This window comes from Siphateles boraxobius, unplaced genomic scaffold (genome assembly GCF_051911475.1).
Source record: "Siphateles boraxobius isolate OS27281-9 unplaced genomic scaffold, OSU_SipBor_1 25, whole genome shotgun sequence".
Taxonomy (NCBI): domain Eukaryota; kingdom Metazoa; phylum Chordata; class Actinopteri; order Cypriniformes; family Leuciscidae; genus Siphateles; species Siphateles boraxobius.
This window is the reverse complement of record NW_027508866.1, coordinates 19,187,433-19,197,199: the sequence shown is the minus strand read 5'-3', so window position 1 is coordinate 19,197,199 and position 9,767 is coordinate 19,187,433. Positions and strand designations below refer to the sequence as shown.

At 40.1% G+C, this 9,767-nt stretch overlaps 1 long non-coding RNA gene across 1 annotated transcript; it reads left to right on the top strand.

Moving 5' to 3' along the window:
- The first annotated feature begins 6,764 nt into the window (after positions 1 to 6,764).
- LOC143749553 (uncharacterized) lies at positions 6,765 to 8,828 on the top strand. Its single transcript, XR_013207023.1, has 3 exons — positions 6,765 to 7,399; positions 7,474 to 7,544; positions 8,375 to 8,828. It is a non-coding gene; the product is annotated as an uncharacterized LOC143749553 (long non-coding RNA).
- Positions 8,829 to 9,767: the final 939 nt, after the last annotated feature.

Below are 9,767 nucleotides of genomic sequence, written 5' to 3'. Positions count from 1 at the left end.
TCAGGGAACAGAGGTTACAGTCGTAACCTAGACGATCCCTTTAGAAAGGGAACTCGCACTGCGTCGATGACGCTATTGGGAAACGTTGTACAAACCCACCATGCTGAGGGGAGTGCATGCCAATTCGCTCTGTGCACGAGAAAAATGCTAACTTCCGGCTTGAGGGCGGAAATTGGGTACTTCGTTTCCGGTTGCCGTCTTGTTTACAGCAGTGGACCGGCGTTAAGTTAGTTTAATCGTTCGCAATGGACCTAAAACATAAAAATAAACGATTCACTTTTCAAAGGGCAGTCGGTGGTAATAACCACCATTGCTGCGTCCCAGTATGTACCGCCTGGGGGAGATTCAACACAACCTTGAGCTTCCATAGTTTCCCAAAGGAACTTAATTTACGCGCCCAGTGGCTTGTTAAAATCAGAAGGGAAGGTTTCACCCCCACCACCAACTCCAGAGTGTGCAGTCGGCACTTTGAGCAAGAAGAGATAGTAATATCTTCTACTGGAAAGCGTTGTGTTCGACCTAAGGCAGTTCCATCCTTGTTCGATTGGAATAATTACACTAAAAAAAACCAGCGACCCGGAGTTTGAGAGCACCGCCCTCGAGCAATCCAGGCTTTGGACCGCGCTCCAGAGGATCACTCCACCGTGGACATGGTGACTGAGGTGGATGAAAACACACCTGTCTCTGGTTGTGCTGAGTTGGCTCCGACACCACTGATGCAAGACCACGATTACACAGGCAGCTCTTTCATCGTGGTCGACCGGATGAAATTTGAGAACATGTCAAGGCAGATCGAGGAGCTCACAAGTGAGCTCGAGTCACATCATTTGGAGAGATTTGGGTTGCAGCGGTTTGCCACATCACCTGATGACTTTCGGTACTATACCAGGTAAGAAATCAGAGAATTCACACCATCACATTTGGTGTATTTTCTTTTCTTTGTTCTGTAAATAATACATATTTTATGAATATATACATGCATGTCACGGGACAGATCTATCCCTTCAAACAACGTCAGCCTCATCTCTGCTGACGAGGCAATAAAAAAACGTATCATCAGCAGCCGGTGATGTGATTAGCTTTAAAGTTTCACGATAGCTGTATAATAGTTTTGCTAGTTTGGATTTTTGCGGTTCCATACAATGCGTGTGTGGTGAGTGTCTGATGTGTGTGGATTGTGACTGTGTGTTTCAGTAAAGAAGAATAAAATATAATGAAGGAAATATAATTAACAGATCTAGAGAAAACAACGCTAGATTCCATGTTCACAACTTGAGAATGTTTTGATGTAATCTGAATGCTATCAATAGAAAAACTATATGATATGTGCTGTTTGTATGCAGATTTCCATCATATGAGCATTTCATGGCCTTTTGGAATCTAATCCAAGAGGCAACGAGCAGAATGGTTAGAGTCACCAGTGGTCAGAAGAACCTTTCCACCAGTACATCTACTGAGAGCCCTATGAACAGATCAGCAGTAAGTTCTACAATAAACATATACTACCAGCTTGGACCATGTGAATTACACATTTTGCAGATGTGTTTTGTTTTTTGCTTGCTCTGGCACTCTTGTTGTCTGTGCAAGCGACTAAAGTTTCCAATTTTTAGATTACATACACCCCCACATGCACTGCATATTTTAATCACCTTAGTTTGTGTATTTTATCTTTGTTGTATAGTGTTTCTATCTATTAATAATAAGGTAACTATTTTCCCCAGAAATTGCTGCCAATTGACGAGCTCTTCCCTTTCCTTAACTATCTATCAACCGGCTGTACACAAAGGGAACTTGCTCACAAGTTCAACATCCACAGAGCTACAATGAGTCGAATAGTTGTGACGTGGTCCAACTTTCTATATACTTAACTTGGATCTCTCTCGATATGGATGACAAGCGGATCAGTGAGAGCAAACTGCCGCACAGATTTCCATGGGACTTATGAAAACACCCAGGTCATCCTTGACTGCACAGAAATTAGGTGCCAAACCCCTACCTCCCTTCTGCTCCAAAGTGAGGTATTTTCCACATACAAGTCGCACTGGACATTCAAAGCGCTTATTGACATGTCCCCCCATGGAGCATTGACATTTGTGTCGGCACTTTTTGAAGGCTCCATCAGTGACAAGGAGATTTTTCGTCACTCCGGCATCACCTCCCTCCTAACACCCGACATGGAAGTTATGGTGAACAAGGTTTCTGATAGATGAGCTAGTTTCCGGGAAAGTGCATCGCCCAGCTTTTATGTCCAAACAGGATCAAATGTCAGAGATGGACGTCCTTAAAACCCAGGCCATTGCATGTCTGAGAGTCCACGTCGAGAGGCTCATTAGGAGGGTCAAAGAGAACAAACTTTTTGACACGGTCATCCCTCTCTCCATTTGTGGGAATATAAACCAACTTTTTACTGTTGCATGTCTCCTCACTAATTATCAGTCCGGACCCCTGGTCAAGAAATGGATGGTCTGATTTTCTGGTGGCCGGATTTCCTAATCCATTCTATAATGAACTTTGACACCACACTCTCCTGGCAAAATAAAGGTCAATAACACATCACAGGATGTTTAACAATACTCATACAGTTTTGGAAATGATTTGCTGTTACTCTGTGAATAAAACTGCTTTACTTTTACAGTGTTGTCTACAGCTTTGTTCTGTGTGCTTCCTGTTCACTGTGATAGATTTTTTTTAGAAGACCCATTTATTTAAACTGGCTTTTTGATTTTTTTTAGCACTTTCATATTGTATCTTACATTTACATTTATTCATTTAGCTGACGCTTTTATCCAAAGCGACTTTGCTATTTATGTCGAGGTCGCACGCCTCTGGAGCAACTAGCAGTTAAGTGTCTTGCTCAGGGACACATTGGTGTCTCACAGTGGATTCGAACCCAGGTCTCTCACACCAAAGGTATGTGTCTTATCCACTACGCCATCACCACCACCATCTTAAGGTGTTTTATATTTTAATAATTTAGTTTTTATATAGTTTTTATTTTAATAATCATAAATTTTGATATGATTTGATAGATTTTGTAAAAATGCAAAGACCATTTATCTGTTCTTCAGAAAGCAAAAACACATATTAGATCTCAAGTGAACTGTATTTGACAAACTTCAATTTCATAAATGGTTAACATGAAAGTGTCACTGCCCTTCAATAACAATGCATACAAAGGCACAAATGAACATTTATAATATGAGAAATGATCAAGGTAATTATGCAAGATAATAACAGATTTAAAGGAGTCTTCTGTAAAAATGTGCCCAAAACTCAGGGAAGACGAGCAACCAGTTTACGCCACTGCCAGGTATTTGTCCATGTACACGTGAAAGTAGAACTTATCTAACCCACGCTTCATTTTTTCCAACACACTCTCATCCCTCTGTATTCTTTGTATGAAAACATCATCTTGAGCGGAGACGACATAATCGCACCAACTCATACCAGTGACAAGTAGTTGGCCCTGAACTTGCCAATAATAGGCATGAGTTGGTTTAAGCTTCAACGAGCCATTGATGACCTTGAGATAAGGTGCGTCTACATAATTTGGAATGTTTGGACATTTTATTTCCACAAGGCCAAACTGAGGCTACTCTAAGGGGTCAAAAACAACCCCATCTGGTGAGGCACCAATCCATGGTGCATCCGGTTGTACAACAAACCCACATTTGTATTGGTTCACACGTTTTATCTGGCAATATTCCCAGATCGCATTTGCCTCCAACTCCAAACCCCTCTTCATAGGCCCTGTCTGATGAGTACCTCTTAGAATGCGTTCAGCAAGTCCCTCTTCAGAGGCCTTGCCCACATGGCAGATCTCTCTAAAACGAGATGCAGTCACCCGTGGTTTCCGTACATTGTACCAATCGGCACACAAACTCTGCTCTCGCATAGTACATTCAATCTTCTGGGCCAATTCCAGGGTAACCTCGAGACTTTTCATGTGCAGCTGTTGCTTCCTGAAACAGACAAACATGCACTCTGATGGTTCAAGTCTGTAGTCTTGCAGTGGCAATGATGGAAGAGGTGGAGCATCATGGAGAGTCTTTGCTTTCTCTTTGGCAGGTTGCTGATAAGAAAGGGGACTTCCATGTTGCACCTTGCCGAACAGTGAGTCCACAAGTGGGATATCCTCACTTATTCCCATGCTGCAGATCATAGGGCAGTCAGCATCAGCAAAATCTTTGAAAACCTCAGACACCCGAAGAACTGAGAGGTCAGGAAGTTCCCCATGAAGGCCTTTGTACAGTTTAATCCTGTATGTTAGAAAACACACACACACACACACACACACACACACACACACACACACACACACACACACACACACACACACACACACACACACACACACACACACACACACACACACACACCAACACACACACACACACACACACACACACACACACACACACACACACACACACACACACACACACAGACACACACACGCTAAAAATCTGCAACAGAGTAATACATTTTGCTTGAGGTGAAGAGCATTCTGGAAATAGAATACAATAACCAGTACAGTGACAGGTCATCAGAATTGATAATAAAATTGAATTTCATGATTTAAGGTGTGCCTGCTTTGGCCAACTTGAAAGACACCTGCAGAAGGATTTGACACATTTTAAGTGGTGTCATTAATTTATGAAATTGGTTGGACCTATAACTCACTAGAAGTAAAACACATAGAACCTACCTTGTAACAATAATAATTTCAGTTTCCCCCCACTGGCTTTAAATGCTATTGTGCAATGGAATGTTGTTTTCTGAAATCCCATAAATGGAGCACTTACAGCACTCCCTCTGCGGTCTTTCTTGTTTTCGGTTTGGCTGAGATCACAGCCATCTTGTCAACAGGGCCCGGCTTTATCCCCTATGTCAATATAGTGAAAAATAAATAGAGAATGTAGGCAAGTAGGATTGTTTTAATCCAGGTACAATGTATAAAGTTTGATTGATTGAACTCACCATAACTCTAGGCTTATGCCACTGTTGTTCACCTTCAGTGCAGCTTAATATTGGGGGACTTGGAGTTTCAATTGCGAATGGGCTCTATGCCGGGTCACAGTTCCGGGTTTGCGTGTACTAGGCTATCAACTTAATGTTTATACACAGACAGATATGGCTCTCTTTTATAGTTGTTGTCTTCAGGACTTACCTCGTCTGACGGTAAATGATGTAGACCGACTCGTAAAACAATCATGTGCTGCTCCCAACAGCAAGCGGGAAAAAAGATTTAAAATGTACATCGGCGCTATATCGACAACTATGAGGGTAAGTAGCTAACGTACTTACTATATTAACCCCTCAGGTTGTGTTCGGGTCATTTTGATCCAGAGAAAATTTCAATTATTTAATGTTATCGCATTGGACTGAAACGGTCACAGTGTTGGTTTGTGTTTCCCCGAATGTCCACTAGAGGTCTCTTTCCCTTACTGTCACCATTCATTCTGGAACTGCATTTCCCACGATCCTTTGTCTGTTCTCATCACTCATCATTGCACGCAGCTGTTTCTTATTACATTGTTAAGTTCTGTGTATAAATACCCTGTCTGTGTCAGTCCATGTCACGGAGTCGTTGTTTGATGGTACCACCCTTCCTAGTTCAGTATCTGTCCGTTTCTTGTTTTTGTCTTGTGTTTATGTATTGCCTTATTGGATTTGGACCCCTGCCTGAATGACTACGAGTTTGGATTACCCTATTAATAAACATACTGCAAATGGATCTTCTGTCCCCTGTGTGTTATCGTGACAGAAACTTAGTGACTTTGTTCACAGAGGGTCACGTTATAAGTACTTCTCAAATGTTTTTGAGAAATTTTTTTAATGAAATGAAAATTTGACAATTTTCGTAGGGGAGAGCGGGGCACAAGGTAATGTGGGGCTAGTAGTAACACACTTGTTTTAAATACTTCCACACATGCCAGCATGACGAAACCTCTTTTACTGTCTATGGACGAAACTTAGTGTATTTACTAGTTGCCATATCAACACTATATAGAGAAAAAAAATGCTCCAAAATTCCGAAATCTTTGTAAGATATCACTGAACATTTATTTAACCATTGCAAAATTATTTTTCTTACTAATGTTAATTTTTCATCTCTATTTTTTGTTTATTTAAATTTAGACAAATCTGATACATTAAAAAAGTTAATAATTGTATTTTATTGAGAAAGTATTTTGGTTTGACTTATATATATTTGACTTGTATATATTTTTTATTAGATCAGATAATATTTTAAGCTGTCAAATGGTCATGTTACAATGTGCCCCACCTGTGGGGCATCTTGTCACATTTCACTTCGATTCTTTCGGGGTATATAAAAAAAAAGTAAACACTGTATTAATAAAACAAAACTACATAATTGTTCTAGCCGTGGGAATAATGTGGGGAAAAATAAATACTTGAAAGTCAAAAAGCGTTACGTTGTACCTCGCTCTCCCCTACCTTTTTCGGTGGGGGTTGGTTTTTCACCTTGTTACAATTGTGGTGTTCCCGGTCAAAAATGACCGGCCTACAAAAAATTGCTTATAAATCACTTGTTATGCTATATTATCACCCAATATTGGATATATCTTTTTATATCAATAAAATATTTTTCTCAACTTGTTCTCTTTGAATTAGGACTGGTTTTAGATTTCTTTTTGCCTCTAATTAAACATAGGCCTCATTTATCTGAGAGTAGGCATCTCTTTTTTGAGTAGGCTAATATATATATATATATATATATATATATATATTTTTTTTTTTTTTTTTTTTTTTTTTTTTTTACAAATTGTGACATTTTTTACTAAATAAAACCGTTTCAAAATGTATGTTCATCTTTCTCCCTAACAGTGTCAATGAAAGACAAGGTGACAGGAGAAGTCAGCGTGAGGGCAGTCTGTCATAGATCCATGAGGAAAAATGAAAAGCCACACGAATTGAGAGTAGGGTGACTAGGGTCAATGTTAGGGTAATGGGTAGGCCTGCTGATAAGTTGCCCATATCAGCTGATAAGTAACATTATCTAAATGTATATGGCTTAGTCTCTGTCTACTGTTTATGGACGTGAATGGGTAGGCCTACATTTTAACATATGTGCCTGTCATCTAGAATACACTATATGTTTTTATTAGTTATATTTTCCTCTTGTTAACAGTTTAGCTCTTGAGAGGTATTTGTCATCTAAGCTTCTATTTCTCCCTAGATGGTGTTAAAACACTCGAAACCTGTCATTTTGGCGAGCACCCACTGCTCCTGTGTGGCGGGGTGTGCCTTATGCAACCATTTGGTTGCACTACTGTATCAAACAGCGCACTTCTCACAATTAAGCATCCCTGCTGTACCCCCAGTGCACAGTTGCACAGACACTGAGCAGATCTGGCATAAACCAAGGACCTTGGTAAGTTATCTGTCTGTCATGTGGATTGCACATGTAGCTATTGTGATGCCATGTCAAAATGTCTTTGCTGTCAGGGTGTTAGGCCAGGTCCGGTGGGAGACATGGAGGTCCGCAAACCCCAGAATTCAACCGCTGTTTGTGTGAGGTGAGATTACATTACCTTTAGTTTATGTGTTTAATATGTACGCTGCAGTTTTTTAAAAACGTTTTTTTAGTGGGAATTAGTGATTAGCAGAAACAAATGTGAAATCTCTGAACAGTTGCAACCATTGACACTCAATGGATACCAGATAGAAATAGTTAATAGTTTTAAATACCTGGGAACATTCATAGATAGTAACATCAGTTTTGCTGGAAATGTGGATCATGTTTTTAAAAAGGCAATGCAGAGATTGCATCTTATTCGGAGGCTAAAACACTTTGGTGTGAGCAAAAATATTTTAGAAATGGTTTATAAGAATCTTGTAGAGAGTATTATGTCTTTTAATATGACTATGTGGTATGGAGTTCTGACTGTTAAATCCAAGCAGAAATTGTCTAGGGTGGTTAACGTAGCTAGCGCAATCGTAGGTAAGACACAAAGACAATTGAATGAGATATATTTATTGAAAGTTAAAGAAAAAGCATGGGTTATTATAAAGGATTCCTCTCATCCCTTACACTCTAGCTTTCAGTTGCTTCCATCGAGGAGAAGGTTTAGACAACCTAGGGCGAGTAAAAATGTGTACCAGATGTCATTTGTGCCAACTGCTATTCGAATTTTAAATGCTCAGAAGATATGAATATGAGTAGGGGTGGATATGTAAGCTATGTATAGCTGCATGGGAATGTTACTGTTTTTATTTTATGTATATTTTTTGTGTTTATGATGTCCTTGTGTGTGGTGTATAGTGAAGCCAAAGACAAATTTCCACTTGTGGACAATAAAGGAACTAAACTAAACTAAACTAAACTTTTTCACTTTAACTTTTTCAGAAGTTCTCTCTACCAAGCACTGGATGGGGAAATGCCAGATCTAGCCACATTGAGAGTGGCAGAGGTATACAAGGACTTTCCCCCTTTGTTTACACCTCTGGTGACCACCATGGGCATGTCAGCAGAAGTCCCATTAGTTCAGTCAGCTTTTGGGGCTGTCTAGGCAGGGAGTGTGCTGTCATTTCAGCTAAAACCACCAGAAATGCAGGAAATTATCAACATCCCAGACGCCCCTGCCCAACCTTCTATTCCCATCCAAAGCTATAGGCTTGAGCCAACCACATGCTCTTATGTGTTATCAGAGGAGGAACATGTATATATGAAATCGGTACAGGTGTCATTCGACATGGCCCACAGGGTTGAAGCTGCAACACGGGAGCAGAGCTCATGCCAGGAATGGCATCGACTGAGAAAGATGCGAGTCACATCTACACGCTTTCACGAGGCATGCCATGTTCGCAGAATTTTGAGGGGGACTGTCATGACAAAGGGCGTGAGGAAAGGAATCGATATGGTGCCAGTTGCTGTGACAGAGTACTGCAGTTTAAAAAATGTGAATTATTCACCCTGCGGGTTCATTATACATCCTCATGCTCAATGGCTGGGATGCTCTCCCGATGGAGTCGTTTTCGATCCTTCTGACAACCCACCATTTGGCCTGCTGGAAATATAATGCCCCAACATCCAGAGTTATGTTGACTGTCCCTACCTCAAAATGTCAGATGGTTCTTTTTTCAGCTTAGGAGGCAGCACAAGTATTACTGGCAAGTGCAAGGTCAGATCCTCCTAACAGGTTTCGAGTGGTGTGATTTTGTTGTATGTGCGCAAGAGGACATGCTTGTTGAGCGTATATACAAAAATATTGATGTAATGCGCACCATTAGAGACCGAGCAGATCTGTTTTTTTTACCACTACCTACTGAAGTGTTTGCGTGTTTAAGTAATTTTTAGATAACCAGTGAATTATTTCTCAATATCTACAATTGTACAAATGTTGTTTTATTTAATGACTGTGTGTTAATTGAAACAGTGTGGCCACGTACCACTGGTGGTCCATTCAATTATATTGAAATTATTATATACAGCATTATATTTATTGTATTATTATTTATTTACACTATAAACAATATTTACATATATACACAATATACTCATATATCCACCTTATTCTGCTCTAAACAATTGGTGCCGCCATGACGACGACTCCGGTTGCCTACTTCCGGTTGGAAGTGTATAAGCAGTGAGAGAATGAGTTCAGGCTCTACATGTGCTGTTGTTGGTTGTTTTAACAATTCAAAGAAGATAAAAAACTTTTTAGAAACTGGGTGCTTTGAGCATAAGATAAAAAGGAGAGAATGCCTATGTCCGGTTCGTATCAGCTACATTCAATACC